Source organism: Chelonia mydas, chromosome 22 (assembly GCF_015237465.2).
Source record: "Chelonia mydas isolate rCheMyd1 chromosome 22, rCheMyd1.pri.v2, whole genome shotgun sequence".
In the NCBI taxonomy this organism is placed as follows: domain Eukaryota; kingdom Metazoa; phylum Chordata; order Testudines; family Cheloniidae; genus Chelonia; species Chelonia mydas.
In genome coordinates this window covers 11,272,389-11,298,559 of record NC_051262.2, presented here as the reverse complement: position 1 = coordinate 11,298,559, position 26,171 = coordinate 11,272,389, and the positions used below count along the sequence as shown (strand labels likewise).

Sequence of the window (26,171 nt, the reverse complement as noted above, 5' to 3'; positions counted from 1 at the left end):
TTACGGGATTTGACTCCAGAGTCACACAATGAGTCACTGACAGAGATTGGAATATGCATCCCATTGTATTTCTTAGTGTTTGATGAAGTGATTAAGACAGACATACAATAATTTATTTAGTTTAAACGAGGGGCCCCGCTCCGATGCTGTACAGTTTTGAAAAAAATAACCCACAAGACTTTGGAACACAAGCCTTGCCATATCCAATCAAACCAATGGTCCATCTCCTGTCATTGGCACTGGCCAGCACCAGTTGCTTCAGAGGGAGGAGCAAGAGACTACCATAATGGACAGTAATGGAATAATCTGCCCTTAGGGGATGGGTTTTCCTAACGCCAAGCATGAAGGGATTGGTTTAGGGCCTCATGCTTGCAGGATTTAAAACCATTACATATCCGTAGCCCATTTTATTTTATTTAATGCAGAAACATCCACTACGAATATCCATTCCAGGCCTAGCCACCTTCCCTTGCCAAAAATTCTGATGAATTACAAATCCACTCATTTAAACTCATCTCAAACCTAACCTGCAGTGACCAAATAGAAAATAAGCAGCACCACCTCTCCTCACTATCATCACTGCTCAGCTCCCTCCTGTCTCCTCCCTCCCCAAAGCTAGGGAGAATCAATGAGCTTTGCATCCCTAACTGTCAAGGGGTTAGGGCTATTTTGGACCACCGAGTTCCCAATTCAAAGGGCCTCACAGAGAATGCCCGACGAGCACTTCCCTCTTTGTTAAACCAAGGGCCTGTGCTGACCTCAGCTGTGCAGCATTGCATGGGGGGAAAGCTGGTATCCCATCTAGGCTGGTCCTATGTCATTAAAGACTGTGCAGGTCAAACCTGAAGCTTTAAACTCTTATGTAGCTGTGGAGGTTCTTATTATTTATATAATGCATAACCCTTTTTGAATGCTGTTGATCTTTTGTCTTCAGTGATGTCTTGGGGCAATGAGTTCCACAGATTAATTATGCATGGTGTGAAAAAGCCTCTCCTAGATTTTAACGGAGTTCACCTACCAACAAAATATACACTAATCCCACAAATGCCCTCCTCAAGCACAAGTCTGAGGTTTTTTTTTAAAAAAAGGCTATCATGAACTCAGGCTCTTGTGGACCAGGATTGGAAGTGAATTGGGGGACTTGCACTGACAGTGTCCTCCATGGTGGCTGAGGTCAGCTGGGACACTTTTGCTGACAGTTCCTGGGTTAGTATATCTGGGGAACTGTCATCAAAAGTGTCCCAGCTGACCTCAGCCACCATAGAGGGCCTATAGGGATAGGCTCCCTCAAGCATCCAGGACCCAGCTAAATACCCAGAGAAAGTACTTTGATTTGGAGTAACTATGGAGCCAGTGCTGTCTTTAGGAAACTGGAATGAGATGTGCCTTCTGGCTAACACCAGTAAGCAAGTAGGCAGCCACATTTTGCATAAGCTGTAGCTGCTCAGTGGTCTTCAAGGTTAACCCCATGCAGAGCCATCGCTGCTATCCAGTCTGCAGGTCACCAAGGCATGGTATGCATGTCAGAGAGAAATGGTCACATTCCCCTTTAAAAAAAAAGCTAACTCTAGCCACTAATGCAACCTAAGAATCTAGGAGCTATTTGGGATCCAAAACCATCCCTACATTTACAACTTTTTTGGCCAAAGGGGACTGGTAGGCTACTTACTCAGTGGTGGAGGAGAGATCATTTCAGTAATGCCCGTTGCTTCCTCGGCCCACCAGCTTCATCGCTGCCTTGTCTCCACCCAACTTGTGCTCATAAAAAAAAATATTCATTTTATTAAAGTGCTTTGACATCTGGTCAGATTGAAAGTGCTATGTGAATGTGAAATATTATCATTGGGCCAAATCCCAAAGTCATTCCTGCAGCAAAATTCAATGGATCAATTCTTAAGACCCTGATTGTGAAACGCTGAATTGAGATGAATCATACTATAGTTGGATCCAAATTCTGACACCCCTAACTCACACTGAATAGTAGTTTATTCTACAAGTAGTCCCACTGAAATTAATGGGACTATGTGCAGAGAAAGGTTCTGTGTAGCATGAGAAAAGGGATCAGAATGGGATGATCCCCCTGTGAGTAATCCTATAGTAGCACCTTACTCAGAGTAGCTTTAGGAATTTCAAAGTGATTACTCAGGGAGTAAGATGTTACTCATCATGAGTAAAGGTCAGAATCGGGGCCAAGACATTTTAATTTCAGACACACTCAAGTACCACTGTCACCTCCCATCTCCTTTGAACTGCAGGTAAGCTCACATCATGCTGTGGTTTTATATATAGTGTTTTAAGTTTACTAACAGCAGCCTTCAAATTTTCACAACAGCCGGGAGGGGGAGGGAGGGGAGATAAATAAATAAACCCACCCTCACTAAAATGCAGAAAGAAAACCAGCCAAAAAGGTTTCGGTTTACAAGAGGTGGTTTATTATGCCGACAGCGGCGGCTGGATTCAGTAAAACTCCATCTGACTCTCACCCAGTGCAACCTCAGCTCAGTTCTTGTAATAGCTTTCCTCGCCTGGAAAGTCCATTTTTAGAGGCTTGCATGGGACCGCCACGCTGCCAGAACAGGACTGGCTTTTTATTGAGTCGGACCCTTATAAAGCATATCTGCAACTGGAACCGTTTTCATAGATCAAGGCTGACTTCAAAGCTGGAAGAAGGGCCAAATGTGCTCTCAAAGCTTGACTTCGGAGAATCAACCATTTCCCATATGCCAGAGATCAAATAAAACTAAAGTGGCTGCCACAGCATTGGATGGTAGGTGAGGTTCTCTGGCCTGGGTTGTGCAGGAGGTCAGACTAGATAATCATAGTAGTCCCTTCTGGCCTTAAAAACATCTGTGAATCTATGAACATTACCAGCTGCATGGTTAGGACAACTTTTCTGTACACATATCAAAATGTAGAGTTAAGAATACCCAGTAACATAGATAAGAGCACTGGACTTTGACTCAGCTCTGTCACCGGTCCGCTGTGTGATCACGTTACCTCTTTGTGCCTCAGTTTCTCCATCTGTAAAATGGGGGATAATGGCACTGACCTTCTTTGTAAAGTGCTTTGAGATCTATGGATGAAAAGTACTATAAAAGAGCTATGTGTTGACTTAAATGGAATTTTTCCCTAAGTGTTGCAGGAGTTGATCAACAGATACATAAATACTTGGGCAAGATAAATAAATAGTCTAAAGCAGTGATGGATAAAGGCTAGTTTTTGAGTGAGTTAATTATTTCTTTGTTAATGCCCAGTAGCCTCCCCCTCCTACTGAAAGTGCTTTTATAGCTGGCATTTTGGCTGCCAGTCTGTCTAATAGCACAGACACACAGACAATAAAAAAAATCCATTTCTTTCTTAACAGATAACACTTGTGTCTTGTTACAGACTTTTCAGGCTGTAAACCAACTTGAATCGCTAATTTAAAGGATAGCTAACTTGCACTGTGCAGGGCTGTATAAACATTCCAAATTCCAATTTTTCTTAAAGACATATGTGGACATTTAAAAAGGGTTTAAGGAGCCATTTTGCAATTAAGAAGATCTAGATTTAGGATTTTTCTCTTCTCCCCCAAGTTTATCATGTAATATTAATATACACATAAAATATTTTCAGTGCCTGTATGTATTTATGAGGTCCTAAGGGAAAACAGAATTCCTCTAGCCAAAAGGAAGGCTGGAAAAACCAGTAAGGATAAGACTGACTGCTAGAACATCAAATCCATGACAGAATTCGTTCATATGCTGCAATTTCTGTGAAAGTGCTGTGGTGTTGGTTTTCACTGTATCTGCTAGTTTAATTGTTTCTGCCTGTTCATTTCTTTGTCTGCTGAAACCACTAGCCTAAGGGAGATTTAAAAATCAAAAGGTAGGGCTGAAGTTGAACAGGAAATGAACACTGGTGTTGTGGCAATATTAAACTAAAAAGTTCAGAAGTGGCTCTAGGAACTAACCATTTAAGTGCATCTCATTCTCTCTGCCTTTTTTTGTTTTGGGGCTGCAAATAAATTTGAGATCCATGTCAAGAAGTGTCCTAGGTTTGTAAATTTGAAATGGTAAGAATGTGTCCTCTGGAGAATTTCCCAGCGAGCATGCACTGAGCACCTCTCTAATGAAAAGATCTGCATTTGATTTTGGGCAATCACAACTGTGTACTTTTCCTTTGTATCCCTTACCCATGTGGGAGTTGGTGTAGGGAAAAGGCTTTAATATCAAAAGAGAGCAGCACGCAGATTTCTTTTTTGGTGAGGAGCAGAAAGTGATCTTCAAAAGCTCATGGCACCTCAGACCTGAAGGCTGATTATAACACTTATTGAAAATAAACAGAGCTCACAGGAGAATCTGTGCAAGGATTTTTTTTTTTAAGTGCACTCTATCTTCCTCCTTCACTATCTCTCTTTCCTCTTTTTCTGATCTCTGGGACAAAAGATTCAACAATCCAAGATTCAAAACTCAAGCAAAGAGGATATGTACTTAAAATACCACATGGCCAATACAAGTATTTTACAACATATCCCACCTTTAACAAGCAAATTGACCAATGTAAGAGAACACTGGTTCAAAACCTTTTTAAAAATAGCAAACCCTATTACAGATATTGAACCCACCATACAGTTAATAGGAATATAGTCAGATTTAAAAATAATAATTCTAGGAGTTTCAACATATAAGTTGCATTCAATAACAAAAAGATATTAGGCTACATATTTCAAGAATTAATTTGGGTTAATTCAAATGGCAAAGATGAGGTAGGCAAAACAACACGTAATTACCTTTTCCTGCCTTTGAAGAACAATGAATTTGGGACTGGTCCAACTTTAGAAAGGGTGATTACAGATTTTCTGCTCAGAGCAATCTCCACCGACACATATATTATATATAAACACATGCACACGTATTTTCTTTCCAAGCTCCTATATTCCACAGGCATCACGCACTTGAAGAATTAAATCAATTCAAGATAAAATTCAATTATGTATCCTGCTAATTATTTTTGAGTATTAGAAGGAGAGAAAGAAGGCTAACCAACACAAGGCATAATTAAGCAGAAAAGCAGCATTTGTGTGGTCACTCAGAATTCAACATGCAAAACAGGTATCATTTAACCATTTCCTTTTATATTCTGCATCAGGGCTGAGGGGGAGACTTGAAAGAATGAAGTAAGACAGATCTGTGAAATTTACTGAAATATATTTTTGAAGAGGAAAGATCTATTTCTATAAGTATTGACAATCACCACTGCGTGTAATAAGCAATGTTAAATATAACATGTAACTAAACAGGCATTAAAGGCCTTTTACACACTTGGAAGAAAAGAAAACAGTTTTTTTCTTTCTTTCTCTCTCTCTCTCTCTCTTTTTTTTTAATGCTGCAAACTGCAAGCATTTTGGTCTATCTCTGTCAAGTGCAATTCTTTCTTGATGAATGACAAGGTACGATAATAGGCTGCCGTTGCCGTGGCAACCAGACAGCAGAGCTGTGTGCCTTGAATTTTGTCATCTGAAAATGAAACCAGAAGCAAAAGAAAAGCTGAGAATGTAGCCAACAGATTAACTCGCATGGGGAGGGGAGGGGGGGAGGAGGAATAGGAGAGAGGGAAGAGAGAAGGGGCGGGGGGGAGGAGAAAGACAGTGGGGGGAAAAGGGGGTTAGCTTGCAGGCAATTAAAATTACAGTAGTGTGTCGTATGTGTCTGTCTGTCTCTTGTAATTCCAGATGCCATTTGCCTAGAGGTTTTATCTTTGTTTTCACTACACGTCTTTGTTTCAGAAATATTCAAGTAGCTTCAAAGATACATTTAATGTACGGAATTCAAGAATCTACCAAGCTTTAAAATGGGGGGGGTGGAATTCTGCTCCCCTGCCCCATATATATATATATATATATATATGTTCCACTCTTCCAGGCCCCATGAGAACACCAGATGCATTAGCTGAGGGACTGAAGGTGGGGACTCTGGAGAGCCAGCATGGATCTGTGGAGTCCATGCGGCAGAGCCATGCCCATGTGTGGCGTGAAGCCCACCTGGACAAGGCAGATTCACACAGGGTAAGCTGGGGAAAGAGAAGAGGCTGTTGGGGCCACTGCTGCATAGATCCACCAGTCACGGCCGAAGGAGCAAAGGAGGCTACTGCTTGAGTAGCGTTCCTTCGGTGCCATTGCTTGGGGCTGGAGCTTCCTCCACCTTAGCCTCTGTGGAACTTACCCATGCAGTGGCGGATTTAGAGTTAGTGGGGCCCTGTGCGCAGCTTCATTTTCAGGGTCCCCCCTTGGAAACCCAGCCAAGAAAAGGAACATTCCCTCTTATTTCCCCCCCGCCCCGTTTTTCATTCTTTTTTCCTTCATATTCCTGAGCCCTGCTGCAACGCCGGCCAGGACTCAGGGGCAGCTAGTCAGATATTTGTCCTGCATTTTGGGCCCCCGCCCTGTCGTTGGGGGCCCCATGCTATCACATAGTTTGTTTCATGGTAAATCCACTCCTGTACCCATGTATTATAATATCTGCTGAGATTGGAGCCCCGATCATGCTAGGCTCTGTATATATATGTAGAAAGAGAAGGTAGGCAAAAGGTGACCATAAGGAAATATTCTTCCACTTCACAGTGATGGAACTGAGGCACAGAGAGCGGTAATGATTTTGTAAGGTCATACTGAAGTCTGTCATAGAGCTGGGAATTGAACCAAGTATCAGGCCACTGTCTTTACCAATGTCCTATCCTAGCCCTACTTTACAGTTTTCTCCCTGGGTGTCTTTGCGTTACCTCTGCCAATGACCCAAACAAGTTGTTACTCTTGATAGCCCTGAAGAGTCAATGCAGCTGTGGGAGTGCGCGCTGGAGTCTACTCTGCCTCATGCGTCTATCAACAAAATTGTCAACTCAATTCAGATTGTGGAATTCCTCTTACCGATGACAATGGAAGAGGCACCAAAAAAGAGGGTTGGGGTTTCAGACCCCAGACTGAGTTTGTAGGGTTGGCAGTTTGACAAATCACCTTTAGATCTGTTAACTCAGCAGATTGTTTCTGGAAGTCATGGAGAGAAAATAAATATGGAAAACCACAATGTCATTTCTAAGAGTCAATTTTCAGAGCCTGACCGCACTTTAAGTATCTGCTAAGTGATGTCCTTTCTCATATCATGATTCCTTGCCAAACCCAAACTTCTATTAATCTTCCAACAAAGAAGACAAGTTTGACACTGGGATCCCAGAAACCAAAACAAAGAATGCCACCTCTAGTCTTTATGAGCTGCAAAACTCATGCAATGTTTATTTAAACTACTGGGACCTACTGCAAGGAGCTCAAAAAGAAAGCAATTATGGTAGGTGGGTTTTTAATTTTTAGGAGCTATTGGATCCGTTCTGTTATGAAAGTGAAAATATTCATGACTGATCCTGTGTTCAAACGAGCGGGTTTAATACAGAGAAAAAGACATGGAAATATATAATTTGTTTCGTATAAGAAATGGGTCCAAACCCAAACAGCATATCTGAACTCCTATGAAATTCAGGTCTGGTCCACTTCCAGATGTTATGATTTGTTCTCTCTTCCTCAAAAACGGCTCATACCAGTCCAGAATGCACCAGGCCAAATTGACTGCTGGCGTAAATGAGCACAGACCCATTGACTTCAATGGAGTTTTGACTACTCATTCTTGCAGAGAATTTTTCCCTTCATCTGACCACCCATGGTGGGGTGTCCACCCCACACAGGATTGGAAGGGGTCAAGATGGCCACGCCGGCCAATTAATTTCCCAGGGTACACCTAGAGGAGGAGCCAGGGAGCAGGGAACTAATTGATTGCATGCAGGCTCACCTGTGCAGGAAGAGGTGGGGCCTATAAAGCTGGGAAGCTGGCTACAGACCAGGGGGTGGTGCTGTGCTGGCATGCCAGGGTAGTAGCCTGCAGCCACTCCCTGAGTGGAGTGAGTCAGTTGGGAGGCTTGCAAACCCAGAGAGAGGAGAAGACCAGGGAAACAGCAGCAAGGGACGGGACTTTGCAGAGACTTTGGCTGCTTTTTACAGGGTCCCTGGGCTGGAACCCAGTGTAGCGGGTGGGCCTGGGGTCCCCTACCAGCCAGTGGCAAGGGCACTGGAGATGCTAGCCAGACAGCAGGTCTGGAAGGACTTTGCCTTCCCCGGAAGGGAAGGACATTAGTGACCTGGCCAGAGGGCTAAGTGACAAAGAGGTGACTGCAGTCCCTTGACTGTGAGGGGCCGCAGGGTGAGACAGCACAGGGGAAGACACTGCTGGAGGGGGAGTGCAATGTCTGGCAGAGCTAATTCCCAGGCGGCCTACAGGAGGCACCGCTAGCCGTCAGTGAGCCCTGTGACACCACCCTGGAAGATGGGGGAGACCACATTTAGATACAATGCCAGAGGACCCAAACTTCGTGACTGGGGGCTCTCTTTAGCAAACGTGGAACTCTGGTGCCACCTGATATAAAGAGCTAGAATGGGGAGAGACCACTTCAAAAAATTACAGCTCATGACTAGAAAGCAGGGCTGTCATCTTTTTATGCATTAAGCTTGAAGGAGAGCTCAAGGTGGGGAACAATTATCATACTGTATGATATCTGAAACAATAATATTCACCATTGGTAGAGTTCAAGGATCTCAAAGAGTTTTATAATTACTCAGGGCAAGATTGTGACTCACCCTACTGCCAGCACAGCAGAGTAAGAGGAGGTGTAATGCACGCCCTTCTGCCCTGCATAGCTTACCTGCATCCCAGGATGGCTGGGGAAGAAAGACTAGCCTTTGCCAGCCTCTCCATGCTGATGGATGGGCAGTGGACTCCCATCTTCCCACTTGCTGGTCGGCACAGCTGAGCTGGTACAGAGGAGTGCTGTACATGGATGCAGCTCACTGTTCCCCTGAAGCAAAGGAGGAATCACAGACCAAAATGGGGCTTTCTGAGTCACAGTTCATTCCCTGGTCAGCATCTGGGTGATCACAGCTACATGCTGCCCCTTACAAATGGCTAGCGGTAAATATTTCAGCCTTACAAACACCACTGTGGGGGAGATTGAAGTGTTCATATCACCTTTTGAAGATGGAAAATGTGGGGGAAAGGAAAGGAAATATTTTTTAAAATCACCTCAAATGTTGGGAGCCTCCTTTGTTGGGTGTCCAGTATAGGACTCCTTGGGCCTGCTAATCAAAGCTAATTAAAGACACAGAGCAATGAGTGTAGCCAGCACCTCTGAGAGGCAATCCACAGGTGTCTAAAGCTGGGCACCCAACAACCGAGGCTACTAGTGACAATCTGGGCCAAAGCGATTTGCCCCAAGGCAATTTAAAAGGCAGAGCTGAAGTTGGAAAGCAAGAATCCAAAATCCTGGCTTTTGTAAAGAGACAGCTCAGTGCAACAAAAATAACAAATCACCTGGGAACATGCTGCTTTATCTGACTGCATCACAACAGTGTGTGTGTGTGTGTGTGTGCGAGTAGGGGGGAATTTCCGACTGATTAAACAGGAAGTAAGGGAAGGGTGGAGCATATCTTCATCCCATAATACTCTGGGTAACCTAGCTAACCCGATCATGACTATTTCCTGCTGTAACCACTAGACAATCACTCTCCTTTTGTACTAAGGACTGTCGATCTAATCCTGCTTAGGCCTTGTTGATAATAGAAGTTATACCAGGAAAATCCCCATGTGGACACACTTTTTCCAGTATAAGCGCACGGTACTTTATCAATCGTACTTCGCTCCATTCAAGCTAAGGAAAATATATAAAAAAAGAGAAGATGTGGAGGAATAGGGACCTTTCCGCACATATGGTGAAAATGCCCTAAGATAATAGCATATTGGTGGAAAACAACAAAGAGAATTTTCAAGTTAACTAAAGTTAAGCTACACACATACAACCCAATGCAGTTCTGTTAGCTGACGGTCCAGAGGAGGTGACAAACCTGAGGAAAGACACATTAATAGCACTTACTAGTAACAGCCAGATTTGTAATAGCTCTGTTTTGGAAAAGGACAGATTCTTCCAACATTAGTGAGATGGAAAAATAAAGGATGGGAAATTCTCTCAATCAGGAGATGGGGGGGATGCAGATTTTATAACCTCTGGTTACCGGCTGGGGAAATGGAACAAAATTAATATGCTGATAATGATAAGAGGTAGACCAAACAGAAACAGACCTTTCAAAAGTAACAAATGTGGGTTACGAATAAGGTTTGTTAATACTTGCATGGAAAGTTCATCTATATTAATAATGAAAACAATTAGGCTTTTTTTGGTTTAGCTTAAATTCCTTCCCAAGTAACATATAGATATAATCAGATGAAATTCACACCCTAGGTTATACCAACAAAAACATGCACAAGACCTAATACAGTTCATCACATGAGGGCAGATAGAGCCCAGAGCAAAACACAAAGTCAGGGGAACTAGACATTCTTGGTGTCAGGCTCTTGATTGTGGAGTTCCTCTTCACCAGAGTTCAGGCTGAATCTAACTCTTGTTCACCATTTTCAGAGAGCAAGGTTAGACACATCTTGTGCAAGCTGGCTGCAGGCTGTCCAGCAGAACGTGTGGTGGAGACAAGCACACAAGAACTACCCATGGAAGACAGCGGCATTGAAAATAGGAGGGGTGGAGAATATGGTGCTTTAAAAGAAAATAAATGCTGCTCTTATATCTATGACATCTCTATACTACGGTGATGGGCACATTAAAAATGCATAGACAGGTAAAATGGATTGGACAGCTGATATTAAATGAGAGTCTTTCTTGTGCTTTTTAGTCACTCATAGCACAGTTGTCCTATAAATTATTTTGGAAAAGGCTGTAGACTTGTGCAATAATAGATTTTTGGCAAGTCATCGAATTCTTAAAAGAACCACTTTATCATTATGGGAAGACCATACAAGAGAGTTAACTCCCAGGTATGGTCATTCAGTAACCACCAAAGGTAACGACAAATTATGAGCCAGCTTTTAGTGGGCTGCCAGCGATGCAGCTACAGAAAAAAATCTACCTATCCAACCGTGGATCAACAAATGCAGGCAAAATGAATTACACTGTATAATCCACCGGATCCACCTTTTTGTCTAATTTTTTTTGGCACAATTAGTTCATTTTTTGTTTTATGACATAACCATACAAGCATTTTCTCTTCCCATGAGTTAAGGTATTTGACAAAGCATCAGATGACCTAGAGTCTCTTCTGCCACTGACCTACTGTGTAATCTTTGGCAAATCACTTAACCCTTGTATCTATCAGTTGTCTGGTGTGCAAAAGAGGGATCATTTTCTACTTCTTGCCATGGAGGAGATTTGGGGAGAACTGGTTGCAAAGGTTTTTGAGAATCTCTGCTGAAAGATGCTACAGAAATACAAACTACTATTATTATTCTACCCAGAGCCTGCTTTATGGGACGGGATGGTAGTCACGACAGCAATGACACAAAATAGCATAGTATCAGTGCAGCTTAGCTAAATACCTCCGTGAAACATTTCCCTTTCCCCAAACACACTCAAGTGCCTTGGGAGTCCTCACAGCCAGATAATAACCATAACATTGCAAGCCAGCCTAAATATTACCCCCTATCGGGACACAGCTTCAAAAGCCCAGTTCCCAACACCTCAAAGTTAGGAGACATTTCTGATCCATATCTGAATGTTGAATTTTGTGGCTTTAGCCCAGCGATGGCCAACCTGAGCCTCAGAAGGAGCCAGAATTTACCAGTGTACATTGCCAAAGAGCCACAGTAATACGTCAGCAACTCCCCCCATTAGCTCCCCAGCCCTGCTCCCAGTGCCTCCCACCCACTGGCAGCCCCGCTGATCAGCGCCTCCCCCTCCCTCCCTGCACCTCCCGATCGGCTGTTTTGTGGCATGCAGGAGGCTCGGGGGGGGAGGGGAAGGCGGAGGACCGAGGGCACAGCAGGCTCAGGGGAGGGCGCGGGAAGGGGTGGAGTGGGGGCAGGGCCTGTGGCAGAGCCGGGGTTGAGCAGTGAGCAGCCCCCCCACCCCCCGGCACATTGAAAAGTTGACGCCTGTAGCTCCAGCCCTGGAGTCGGTGCCTAGACAAGGAGCCGCATATTAACTTCTGAAGAGCCGCGTGTGGCTCCGGAGCCACAGGTTGGCCACCCCTGCTATAGCCTCTCTCTCCATGTAACTAAAGAAATAATACATACAAAGAGAATATCGCTGCACCCAGTGCCAAAACCCACATGCACTGAGAGCTAGTGATAGTTTCTCTAGAAGGGGGCAGGGGAGACAGCATCTTTCAAGGACCTGATGCCGTCCATTGACATTTTGAAAATTCAACGAAGTTCCAAGATATCAAGGGAGCCTTTCTGGAAATTTAACAAACAATTCAAACATTGCAGATTAAGGGCTCGGCCCTGCTTTTTTTCCTACGGAAATCAATGGACATTTGGCCACTGGCTTCTGTGACAGGCCGACATCGTTGCTCCTGACTTCTGCTCTGGCTACACAGACTCTGAGACCTTTAGTTGTTAAACACCTCAGAGCAGTTTATTTACTTCCCACCACCTGTCTGATCCACACGCCACCTTATGTACAGCTTCAGTTTCTCCTCAGTTCTCTGCCAAGGGGAGGGAAGCAATGTCTCTACCCAGAGATCCTTCCTGGCTCTGGCTTTTCTAGCCTGCCTCCCTCCCCTGCACTTCCTCTGCCTTCTTATACCTCCTGTGTTAATGAGCCAATTTGCTCATTAGTTCACCCCTACCCCACTCTAATCTACTAATTAGGCATTGTCAGGTCAACCCGGGGCAAAATGAATTTGTGTTTAAGTGACCAGAGTGCTAGCTCAGCTAGTTCCCAGCACTCCGTCACAGCTTCAGTGTGATCAGAATCAGAAGAACTGAAGCAACCAATCTTTCCTTACGCTCCATCTCTATTTTTTCCCCCTTTCCTGCTTCCTTTCATTCTCCATCCCCTCTTGGACCTAAAGGAATCATTTTCATGGCCAGTTTGAAGGGTAGCACAGAAAAATCACAAAGCTGTAGCATTTTATACAGCAGTGTGCTCGTTCCAATGGGTTACTTAAAGGTGGATGTTAAGGGTTAGATTATCGCTTTAGGCACAGTACTGAGCAAAGGAGTGACCCTGAAAGGACACTATAACTCATACATGTCCCTCTGATTCTCAATGCCTTCTCTGCTTCCACCTTCTGTGGGAGAGTGAAAGGGAGGGTCAGAGGTAGCCTATACAAGCAGCAAATTATACCACCACCCAGCCCAGTTCAGATGTACTAGCTGCTGCATTGGGGGTGAGCGTGGGGGGCAGAGCCAAGAATCTACCTCTTCTCTGCCCACCTCCTCGAAGTAGGGAGTGACTAGGTGCATCACCCATTTAGTCCTGCTCACCCAGGCTTAAGGTCTTTATAGGCCATCACTCTTAGTCCCCTTCATGAGCATGCGATCCAACATCTAATCTAGCACTCAGAGATTCTTTAGACTTTCCCATAGATTCACTTCATTTCTACTGCAGGGTAGCGCTAGTGTTTTCTGTTTCTTTTTTGTATGTTGTTAAAAAGACCACCACCACCACCAAGACAAGCCCAGGAATGAAAGAACAGAATGAAATGGCACCCTCCATCCACTTACCGTACTTGAAGGCAGGTCAGGATCCATGTTGGAACTAGGTCCTGGGTCTAGCTACAAATTAACAAGACCTCTCTGATTTTAAAAAAAAATCTATTTATTTGGAAAGTTTTAACAGGTTTACAAATCATCAGAGACAAAAGGATAATTGTTACAACAGTGAACTTTTGGTTAGAGAAACACTATACAGTGATATTAGATCTATCAAATAGGGTGCCAAGGTTATGCTATGGCTGTCTAATAGAATGCAGTATGAGAGACTGACCTGTTTTTTTACAAAAAGAAATTGGTTTTAAATAATTTCCAGTGCTCATTGTAATCGATCATGTGACTGTTGGCATTTATTTGACCTGACTGTTCCCATTTTATTTTTCTTTTTGCCACAGCAAGTATCTCACCTGAGTCAGTAGGTATGTTAGGAGCATAGCAATTGCTATTCCATCCCTCAATGATAGTGTCCCCCAATGAGAGGCGCAAAGATGGAATATTCATAGAAATATACTAAGCTGATATAGGGTGACCAGATACCAAGGGTGAAAAATCGGTATGGGGGGTGGGGGGTAACAGGCACCTATACAAGACAAAGCCCCGAATATTGGGACTGTCCCAAGAATACTGGGACATCTGGACAGCCTAAGCTGAAAAGAAAGACACACATACACGGGAAGCGTTCAGACACGATGGCGACAGGTGCGATATTGAAGAGAATTGAGGGTACCTATTAATCACGGAGAACACAAATTTTGGAATAAGACTGAAAGGAACAGTCTGCTGAGTTAGTTTGATCTGCTTTCCTGCCAGCAGGCAACTCTCCTGCGTCTGAGCTGGTGTTTTTAAAGACCATTATCACACTTTGATAAGTAGGTCACTAAGGGTACAGCTACATTGCAGTAAAAAATGCATGGCACGGCCACAGCTGGCCCAGATCAGCGGACTTGGGCTCAAGCTGCAGGGCTATAAAATGGCTGTGGAGATGTTCGGGCTTGGGCTGGAGCCCAGGCTCTGAAACCCTGCATGGGGTGTGTGTCTCAGAGCCCAGATTTTAGCCCGAGCCTGAAAGCTGACACCGCAATTTTTAGCCCTGCAGCCTGAGACCTGTGAGCCTGAGTCAATTGACCTGGGCTCTGAGACCCAGTCCTGCAGGTTTTTTTTATTGCAGTGTAGACGTTTCGTCAGTCATGGAAGAGGAAGTCCAGTGGTGCAGAGATGCAGTTGAGTGTGAATGGGACTCTCAGTGCTGACTATCAAAATTTGAAAAATCTGGTTTGAAAAATCAAAGTTTGTACCGGGATTTTAAGCACTGAAGAATCTGAGAGTTTTCAACCTCAATGCCAGCGGTTGAAAATTCAGCCCGTTTGGTGTGGAGGCCTCTGTCCCAGACTCAGAATGTCATCACTGAAAACAAAGTGAAAGATGAGGAGCTCTCTCTTCTATGCAAAAGCAAAATCAATCAGTTTAGCATGCTGGGCCATTATGGTAATAAGCTAAGAGAAGATACAGCATCAGCATTTCTCTCTTGGTGTATTTGCCCTGAAAATATGAAAAGCACAAGACATAGCAAGTCCTATGGAGTTCCCTTTTGTTTGGAGGCTTTCAAATTGCTGCTCACCATAAAGCCTTCTGCCTAAAAGAATTACAGACACTTTTTTCCCCCGTGGCTCCATTTTTCAAGGATTTTGCCTCTGTCGCTTGGACTGTTACAGCTATCTAGGATTTTACAAGCTGTAAAGGTCAGGGAAACACATTTTCAACAATGCAGAGACATCTCCGTGTAGCCACAGGAGAGCTGGATGCACTGCGCTGTGTTTCAGCTTATGATTATTCCAGTATTGCTTTCAATACTGGAGTAGTGGTTTGAGCACAAAGGTGGGAGGCTGGAGATCTGGGGCGAACTCCTTGCCGTCCTGAAGTCAATGGGAGTTTTGCCATGTCCTCTCCCTCGCTCTGATGACCTTGGGCAAGTCACTTAATTTGTCTGCGATTCAGTGTCTCCTGCTGTAAAATGGGGCTAATAATAGTTATTTACCTCCCAGGGATGCTGTGTGGAATAGGCTGGGCTTTCCAAAGCAGGCTGAACTACCAACTCCCACTTAGAAGCCAAGAGGAGTTGGGTGACTTTCTCCCTTAAACCCCTTTAAGACACCAGACTTTGTTGATTGACACTTCTCCAGAACTTTGAGAAAGAGGCCACAGAAGGGTGAACTGTCTTGTTTTGAGCAGCTCCTTTATTGCATACAGACTTGACTCTCAGTGTCCTCCCTGCAGCCAAATCCTGCCCCCCACTGCACCTGTGGAAGTGAGTCATCTTTTACCCTCACAGATGCCTCCTAGAGGGGGTCACTACAAATACCCCCTCACTGATACAGCTTTCTTTAAGCTAAGTTAACTGGCCAGCTTCTTCCCATTAACTGCTGATTTCAGTTTTTATAATACAAGAGTTTTTCTTTGTTGGCTTGCTCATTTTCTCTTTTGTCCTTTTTTGCTGCATTTCCCCCCTCATCTAAAGTGCCTCCCTTGGAAGGATCCTATAATGGGGAAGGTGATCAGATCTCATTTCCCCCCTTCTCTCTGATTCTTGACCCCAACAGTAGGTCAACCTACAATTCCACTAAGGATGCACGAGTCTGATTTCATTCACACCACTGTAAATGTTACCATCACACTGAAGTCAATGGAACTATATTGGGTTTACACGAGTATATTAATGCACTGGGCCAGATTCACAGCTGGTGTAAATCAGCATAGCTCCATTGACTTCAAAGGTTTTACATCCTCATAAGAGTCTCTCTCCCCCATGTCCCTTTCTAGAGCAACCAGTCTTTAGCTAAGGGCACATGTCGATTTCATCATTGAATTCAATGGGGCTACAATGGCTTACATCTGCTGAGGATCGGGTCCAATCATGTTTAGATGTTTCTCTCCTGTTTAAGGAACAACAATGTTGGAAGCAATATGATTATGCTCATCCATTATGTACAAATATCTGATGCTAAACCAAGGAGGGAGAGAAAATATTTAAGGTGGTCCAAAGGGATGTAATTATGAATAATCGGAGGTACCTAAGAGACACAGGATAATGTCATTCCATTACTCTTCGTTAAGAAAAGGAAAAAATAGGCTAAATATCAGGAGAATTTTCCTAATGGTAAGAGCTGTTAGATTGCAGAACAGTCTCCCCAAGGAAGTGCTGAGAGTCTCCTTGCATAAGTCCAGCTGTCCTAAGAACAGCTCTGTAGAGATTCTTTTATATCTTACTGCAAATCTCTCTATGGGTCTGATCCAAAGTCCACTGAAGTCAAAGGGAGCCTTTCAACTGACGTCAATGGGCTTTGGAACAAGCTCACTAATTAAAGCATAAGAAAGGACAAATATCAGTTAAGTCAAAATGCGACACCAGTAGGGATTTTAATAAAATTTCTCTAATTTTAAAAAAGGGCCATTTTATTTCAGCTTTTAGACAAAACAGTGCATGCACTGAATTTTCAATGCAGTTACATCATGGCACGCTGATTGCATCTGGTTACCACATGTTATTGGCTGCAGTGTAACTTGATGCAACTCAATACAGCATGTGGCATACCGTGATTTATTGCAATTTAAATGATAAAGCCCCCAAGAATGTTCAGTCAATTGGATTACTCCATTGACTGAATGTTCAGATGTCTATTTTTAGAAGAGACATGTCAGCTTGTGCAATGGAATATTTGATGGACTGATCCATTGGTACCGGAGGGGGAATCTTCCTCATCACATAATACTGCTTCATATTACTTCTTGGGTTTATATTCTTGTGTTATGTGCTGAGCCGGACATGGCAGGAAATCCTGTTCCACTGAAATCCAGTAAAATCCTGCATCTCAAGTATCAGCCCAGGTCACTCCAAGCAGTTTCTTCCCCAGTGGTACAGTGGTAAGTGTAGATATACTGTGTATTAGATATGTAGGCGCTTTGAATGACTCACTGCCCACCCACCTTGTAATGTTTAGTAAGTAACCAAGAGTCGGGCTGGTCAGGAGAAGGCACAGAGGTTTTAACAAATGCCGGAGCATGCAGCTCAGCCCGAGTTTGCTCAGGATCCTGGAAATTGCCCTTGGAATGCTCCAAGATTTAATACAAGCGTTACCCAGTCATGCTCCTAGTAACAGGACATTTTCTCCCTGCATTGTAGCTCCCCTACTCATGATCCAATCCCTATCCTTAAACATGCATGGCAGCCCTTGAGTGTTAAACAATCGATACATTTAAGAACCACTGTGAAAGTACTGAACGTTGGCTTGCGGTTTACCGTCTTTGGAGGGTGCCACATCCCATCCAAAATCACCTGTTGAAGGTGGGATCATCTTTCCACGAGCCCCCCAGATGGTTACCTGCTGCATTCAGACTCTTCATACTGCTTCCATCAAAGAGAGTCAGACACAAGGCATGCAAGGTAGTGGTGGAAAGTAGATTCACTTCCCCACTGGACAACCAATAAACATGGAATTAGGAAAAGAGTGACATTGTCTTACTCGTATCCTACTTCTCCCAGTAACCTCCAGGATCTGTGAGTGAAGAGCCAGCAAATCTGTGAAGCAAAATTTGCACTGTATGGGATACACGTGGCAAAAGTCAGCCCCGCATTTGATCCATTATAAATTGGGTTTCGCTCTCTTCAGGCCAGATTGTGGCCTATGACTATAAGAGAAATTGGTCAATAGGACTGACCTCAGAAGTTCAGATCTAGATCTTTCCCTAAAGTTTAAAGGGAGTTGAAGCCTATATTTTGTTTTAAATGCATTTTACAGAGATGGGCCAGCGATGAGAAGTGTATATCCAGATTAAAACCAAAATTTGCCCAGTACTCAGGAAGTGCTGGGATTCCATGTTCGGAGTTACATCCATCTTATAGACATGGTCCTGGGCCCATAAATTAAAATTTAGATCCCCAACATGGGAAGGGATTTGGATCTGGTGTTCTAGAAAGACAGACACACAGGAAGTGGAAAACACTTTTCTTCTTGTTTTGTTTTTGGATTCGAATTATTTAAAAACTAGCCACAAAACAAAAATAACCATGAAACACTGAAACAATTCATGAGTAACACTGCACAACAGTCAAAGCTTTGGGCGTCGTTATGTTGGGTTGCTTAGCATAGCATATGCCAAAGGGGGAAAGTTCCAAACTCAATGCCAATAAGGAAGGTTAATTCCACTCTTTTTGATGGATGCAGCTGGATCTCTGTATAAACAATTACTAGCTTGAGTCTCAGTTACGCTGTTCTTGAGCATGGGGTAGAGATGCAGCATGGGAGCAAAGGTAGCTTTAAATTACCTTTGGATTCCCTGTATTCTGGAGAGGTACAGGTGCCTGTTTGTCCTTGTTGAAGTTACAGCAGCCCAGAGCCATCTTTCACCCCGTTTCCCAAGACCCTCTAAGGGCCCTGGCAGGCAGAGAATAACCATAGAGCAGGACAGTCAATGCGCCCCTGCAAGGGATGCTGAGAGCAGGACATGCATGGAGCTCTTACATCAGTTCTGCAGCAGGTGGAGAGGCTCCTTGCAGTGTGTGTAGTTTCAGGAAGCCATTTATGCCTTGTAGTAATTTAGAATAGTCATTTTGCCTCTTGAGAAAGCCTGCTGCTACTGCAGTCAATGGAAAAGCTCTAGAGTGTTTCTCTGACTATAATGTGACTCCATGGATAGACTCCTGGTTTTCTTTTCTCTGCTACCCCATGTCAGGCATCATGCGGCATCTGTAACGTGGTATTCAGTGGGAGGGAGCCAGCTGCACCGTTACCAGCCACACGCTGTAAAATACAGTCTGAGATGGTAATGAAACTTTCTGCCTGGCTTTTTGCTTTCAAACTTGGAAATATAACATCGCATGGCTCAAACATTGCCTTTTTCCCCACAACTCCCTACATGACATAGTGCGATTTCATGGTCAATATCACCTGTCTCTTTTGCTCTCAGATGATCCTTGTTTATTTCCAATTTCAGCATTAAACATGGTCTTTAAGCTCATCTAGAACTCAGGGACAGCTGGGTATATTAACATATACAATATCATAAGAACAGACATCCTGAGTCAGATCAATGGTCCATCTATCCCAGTATCTGGTCTTCCAACAGCGGTCAACACCAGATACTTCAGAGGGAATGAACAGAACAGGACAATTATTGAGTGATTCATCCCCTGTCATTCAGCCCCCTCCTGGCAATGAAAGGTTTAGGCACACCCAAAGCACGGGCTTGCATCCCTGACCATCTTGGCTATTAGCCATTGATGGACCTATTTTCCCTTAATGTACCGAATTTTTTTTTTTAAACTCAGTTATACTTTTGGTTTTCACAACATCTTCTGGCAATGAGTTCCACAGGTTGATTGTCCACGACTGTTTTACCACTCCCCAGGTAATCTAGGGATATCTACAGGTACTGACACACATGCCATAGTCAGTTATCTTGCATTAGAGCTTGTCAAACATTTTTCATTCAAAAAAAAAATTGGATGAAAAAATGCCTTTTTAAATCAACTGAATTTTTTTATGAGAAAAATGCTGTTTTTGTTGAGAAAATTCAGGCTTTCGTAACAACAGCAACAAAAAAAAAAACAAAATGTAAAAATGTTCCAGTGTTCCAAAACTGAATTTTTGAGGGGGTTGGTTTTACAATGAAAACCAGGGAGGAAAATGACAAAAAAATGAAAACTTTTCTCTTTGAATTTTTTTCTGGAAAATAAAATGCATTTCCCAACCACCAATATATGGCATATACCTATATTTTAATCTATCTAAAGTGCCTATCACTATGGTACGTAAGTACAATTTAGATTAGGTTAGCTCAGTTTTCAAATCATATTTCTACCCTAGGTAACATGAATCAGAGTATGGCATTAAAAAAAAACGAACAATGGGACTCTATTCAAGAACCACCAACAATTCTGCTCTCCAGCCCCAATCCCAAGGCCCTGCTACTATCCCAGAAGAACTAGATTTTTTTTGCCAAAATTATTGGCAGTAAAGTATTTAATGTTGGCATTTAAATTGGTGTCATTATGTTTCAGAGTTCTTCACTGAGATGACTGAGGATATTTCACACTGTCTGATCTATTGTTTGTCCATTTATCTGCAGAAAACCGTGCATTGGTTCCAGATTTTAAAAGTAATCTTTGCAACCATAACAGCTAAAAACATGAAATAAATGAAAGCTTAAAATCTGCAGAAACTGATACAATGACCAGAGGAATCCAAGGTGTTCCTGAGGACTGTCCCAAGGTGACCCTTACTGGCAAAACCCAAAATTGTTCCTGAGAGAAGAACGTCATAAAATAGATTAGCTGTCATGAATATCTGCCATTACACTTTCAAAGTAGTTAAAGCAAACAGAAATAATGAACAGTGGGTACAAAAATAACCTTTTAATTTGATACTTAGCAGTTTCCAGACTTGCTTTCCAATTGTTTGACATCTTAATCATGAAGATACGTGCACAGAACTTAGTCCAAAATCTCAGCGATCAATGTGAGGGATGAAGTCACAAACTCTGAAATGGCCAAACTTTTCAATGCAGGCAAATTCTCAGCTGGTGTAAATCAGCCTAATACTATTGAAAGCTACAGAATTGTAACAGCTGAAGATCTGATCCTTGGACTTCTGATGAAGGTTTTGGGCTGAAGCATGTCAGTGGCTTTTGAATCAGACTAGTTACTAGGTTTGCTTGAGACCTTTTTAAGCCATTGTACGAAATGAAGTAACTTGAATAGTGAACTATTCTGTGGCTTCAAAACCTTCACTGAGTCTTGGGCTGTGTTTCAAAGTAGGTTATATCGTCAATGGTACTCCTGGTGTGGGACAAAGGATGGGAAGCCGGCAGCTTTTGAGTTCCCATCCTGGCTCTCACAATGAAACTCTTAGCCCGAGACACGTGACTTTATTTTTATTTCTACAGCATCATGGGTGTACCTGGACCATTAGGGGCAAATACCACCAGACACACTTTCTGCCCCGATGAGCTTCCAATCTTGGTAAAGGGTGACTCATTTCCAGTGAGGGTTAAAAATGGTTCTGGAAGCCATAGGCTATGTAATTGCTATGGTCAGGAGATAAAAATTCACCCTTTTGCAGAGGGCCAGCCCAAGATCTTTGTAGCACTAAGTCCCATTTTGAGGTGTATGGGCCTCGTGCTCTGCTCAATGGGTGACTTTCACCCATGTAGCATTGAATGTAAACGAAAAAAGAAATTTGATGTCAGGGATAAATTACAGAAACAAAGATGAGTGTTCATCATATATTGCATCAATTTCTAAGATGCTCCAGGCAAAGGAAGGCTTATTGAACATCCAGCTATTTGTTCTTGTCTTGACCAGCAAGTTTCTGGTTTTATACCATTGCATCAGTGCTTTCTGGGAAATGGATTAAATCTAGCTCCAAACATTCTCTTAGCATAAAAAAAAAAGTCCACTGGAACAGGATTAAAGTCAGCAGGATCAAAGCTGCCAGCAGATCAGTTCTTGTTTTACTGTCTTAACATCTGGTTTTACTATCACTGGGTCAAAATCATACCCTGATGCAATTCCATTGACTAAAATAGTTACACCAGAGATGGATTTGGCCCATTGTATGTGTGGCTTTCTACTGCAATCATTGTCCATTTACCAGAGAAAAATATGGGGCTATGAAGATGGTGATGTCTAATCTGATGAAAGGAGCATAAGAAATCAGGAATGTATCAAGAAGAAAAAATCATTGAGTATATTTCAGTGATCAGTCTATTTATTAGCCACATGCTCTTTTGCTGTTACTTTACCAGTGGAAAACCCAACTGATCCCGAAGATCGAGCATAGCTGCACAAGCAACATCCAAGCCTTCAAGAATAAATGGTCTGATGATTGTTTTTACCACTGAGCTTTTCAACGTTTTTTCCCGTCTGTTTTAATGGAAGAAGAGGACAGCCGGAGACTGTGCAAAAGACATTTGAGCTGTGAAAATCAGGGGCAGAATCCTACAAAATGAAAAGAATGGACAAGGTACCAACTGAATAAAAAGTGGAGAAGGAAGAAAAAACAATCCCAGCAACAAAGCCCTCAAATATTACTCTGCTAATGGTGATGGGGCCAGATTATAATATGAGTCACATGTGGAATAACTCCACTGACTATAGTAGAGTAGAACCAAATTTAAAGCAGTGTGAGACCAGGATGTGGCGCAAGGTGCAGACTTCAGATACCAAAGCTTTTATTCTCCTTCTATTTAGTCATCTCATTTCCCCTGACCCCTGGCCCTTCACCTCACTGGAGAGAGATAGCAAAACAAAAAAGGCCTAGATGTAACCATATTATAAAGGATTAATTTAAAGAACAGAATAGAATTTGCGGGTGAAAACCCGGCCCTGCTGAAGTGAATGAGAGTTTTGCCTTTGAATAGAGCCAGGATTTCACTCAGTGTGTATACAGCACTTTTCATACTCAAGAGAGCTCAAGAACTTTATAGATCTGTGAGTTAGGCCTTGACTCTGCAAGGATTTACAAAAGTGCGTTGTCCCATTGAGTTCAACTGAACTATTCATGTTAAGCACAAACATAAATCTTTGCAGGGTCAGGACCTCGGATACGACTTCTTTAAGGAACAATCTCCACTGCAACTTTATCTGAAGTCAGGGGGGTCTCTGCTGGGTCACAACTAGTCCCCCTGGCGAGTGCAGACAGGACCTTAGTGATTGTAAATGCAATTCAGGCTCCCAGAAGTAGCTCACCTAGCTTTGAGCATTAGAGGCTGTTTTCCTGAGAGAGGCGATGCTGAGTAGGAGATTGGAGTTATTCCTTTTCCTTGTCTCAACAAGTGCCACTAGGCATTATGAGTTGATGGAGGGGCGGCTATTTCTCAATCGCTGTTTTTGCCATAACTTAGTACGTTCTTCTGAGATGTGTAGGGAAATGTCTGCAAAGCAAAATATTAGAAACAAAGATACATTAGACAAGTGATTGTAGCTTTTGTTGCATCCAGAGACGCAACATGAGCTAATGGTTTAAGCAAAGTACCAGGTATGAAAAGATTGGGTTCGGGTTCCAGCTCTGCTGGTCTAGTTACTTATGTCAAACTCTTCAAAAGTGACAACTGCTTTTAGGTGCCCAGCTTGAGACACTAAGGGTCTGATTACCAGAGGTGCTGAGCACCCACAGCGCCCCTTGACTTGGTTGGTTTGGAATGACAGGTGCTCAGCCCTTCTGAAAAGGATGTTGGGAGTCAGGCACCCAAAAGTAGAGGCACCCAAGGCCAGGGGACATTTACACCTAGATTCAGCCACCCTTGCTCATTACAACAGTACCCCACTCTTAGAAAAGTCCCATTGGCTTCTGGAGTGGTAAGGTCTTCATGCTAGTGAGGGGATCAGAATCTTGAAATGTGGGCTTAATTTCTCTGTGCCTAATTTTCCTCATTTGTAAATAGGAGATAAGAACAGTTATTTACTGGCCCCTCAAGGGGTTTGCGCAGCTTGATTCAGTAAAGTTCATAAAGTGCTTTGAGATCCCCCGATGGAACATGCTGCAGAAGTGCAAAGGGTTATTACTAAATTATGACGTATGAGCCATGGTCTTCCATGAGTCATACCCTTCTGTATTACCCCTGGCTGGTTATTATTCCATGTGGTGTTGTCCGGTGTACGTGTAAAGCCAAGCCTTGCTAGCAGGCTGCAGGTGAGGACAGAATATGTTTCATAATATTTTGTCCTCAGAAGCTGGAGTAATGAATTAGTTCCTGCAATATTGTTGTTTCTCCTTGTTTGTGTATTAAATCCAAAGAGAAATAAAAAAAAAAAAAGGTTTCACACAAATTGTGCCAAAGGAACTTAACTTCTCCTTGGACATCTGTCCCTGAGCAGCAGAAAGGACCTTGGATTTAATAGCTCAACTGAAAGATGAGTATGGCAAACTCTTCCTGATGAGTGACCTACAGTGCCACTAGTTAAGTGTCCAAGCCCCAGAGTGGAGTTGGCTCAACGTGACATCCCTTTTCTCTTGCACGGAGCTCCACTGACTTCACACCCCATGATTCTGATGGGGCTCCATGCGAGCATAATGAGCCACTCACATGGACTTCCTGCAGTGTCAGTGCCTTATTTGGCAACTGGAATGTGGGCAAAATTCATCTCTGGAACAGGGGGAAAACTGGTGCAATTAACACATTTCCTTGCTGATTCAGGTTATGTCCCATGACTTTAGAAACACCATGGATTTGGCCTCTTTCAAAAGGGGCATTAGACACCCACCAAATGCTTTTGGAACAACACAACAGCATATTTGCATGGTTTTATTGGTTTTGATCTTGCTTTGTTTTTAACAGATCTATCTGTATGTTCGGGACAGACACTAAACACTTTGGCATAAATATGCCAAACTAATAAAGAGCCAAAATGTCTTCAAGTTGGCCTCCCTTTGTCCAAATGTGTTTTGAGCATAAAAATTCTATCTGCAGGCCCAGGTGCCACCATACCCGAAAGGTGTGCACAGATGCCTTTACACATGAGCCAATGGACTCTGAGAATCATGCCCAAAATGTACAGTACTTTCTGGAATGATCTACAGTATTGTATTCTCTAGAGATGGCAGCTAATACAAATTCAAATAGACTAAACAAGATATTCTATGGGCTATCAGCTAGAGAGAGTAATTTTTAACATAGCCTCCTCTCAATTATGCCCATGCAGCCTCAGTGAAGTGAAAATGGAGTAGATGGGTATAACTGAAGGCAAATTTTGATCCGTCCATTTTTTTCTAATGTACATATGTGAGGTTCCCCAAATATTAGCCTCTCTCTCCCGTCCCTCTTTCATTTTAACTTTCCTGTGGATCCCAACACTGTAACAACCTATCCTCTTGTGGGGGACTAGATGCTGTGAAGGCCAGATGAGGCCCTAAGGGATGACCAAATGAGACAAACACAAATGGATAACTGGTTTGCAGATTCACCATTTACTGGATTCCTTGGGAATAACAGTTCTATACTCAGCAAGTTCAGACATGGAACAAGTGCACACACACGGTAGCCAAATTTTCCTCCCCCGCCATATTCTGAACAAACTCTTGTTCCTAGTGGAGAAGCTGGAGTTTAGGCAAGTCTCAAGCTTCACAGAAAAAGAGCTCACAGGAGGGCTGCTTCTCCTGATTGCCAAGCTCTAGAATTTCTGCTGCTTCGTAGCACTTCCTCATTCCTGTGGGTGAAGTGACAGGAGGCGCACAGATCAAACAAGCAGTATGCTGCACCCTGCGATCATCAGAACACAGCTCTCTGTGGCATGTAGACAATCAGGTCAGCTTCTTGTGGTGGCCAGAAGGAGCTGTTGGGACCTCTCTTCTCCTCTTAGGAGGTGACTAGAATTTTCCTCCTCTTGGGCATATGTAATTTGTCCCATATTCTAAGGTTATGGAGCAGCAACACGTTGCAGCTGGTACAATAGCATCGGCGTTGGTTGGTTGGCTGGCTATTTGGGTTTTTAATTTTTTTACATTAGCAGTCACGGTTTGAGAAGCGGCAGGAAGAAGTTGCTTCTGCCGAGGTCAATCTACCACTTGTTGGGTCCAAGCAATTCTTGTTCATTAGCTGTTG

General features: G+C 43.2%; 1 long non-coding RNA gene across 2 annotated transcripts in view; it reads right to left on the bottom strand.

The window, feature by feature from the left end:
• LOC114021123 overlaps positions 1–26,171 on the bottom strand; it is a 148,903-nt gene that overhangs the window by 1,443 nt on the left and 121,289 nt on the right. Inside the window, exons 8-9 of one of the 2 annotated variants that reach the window (XR_006286966.1) lie at positions 23,320–23,504; positions 1,670–1,752 (exon numbers count right to left, since the gene is read on the bottom strand). This is a non-coding gene — a long non-coding RNA (uncharacterized LOC114021123). Of the gene's footprint in view, positions 1–1,669; positions 8,695–23,319; positions 23,505–26,171 lie in introns of those variants that run through there. The other variant, XR_003565792.3, reaches the window with a different exon arrangement.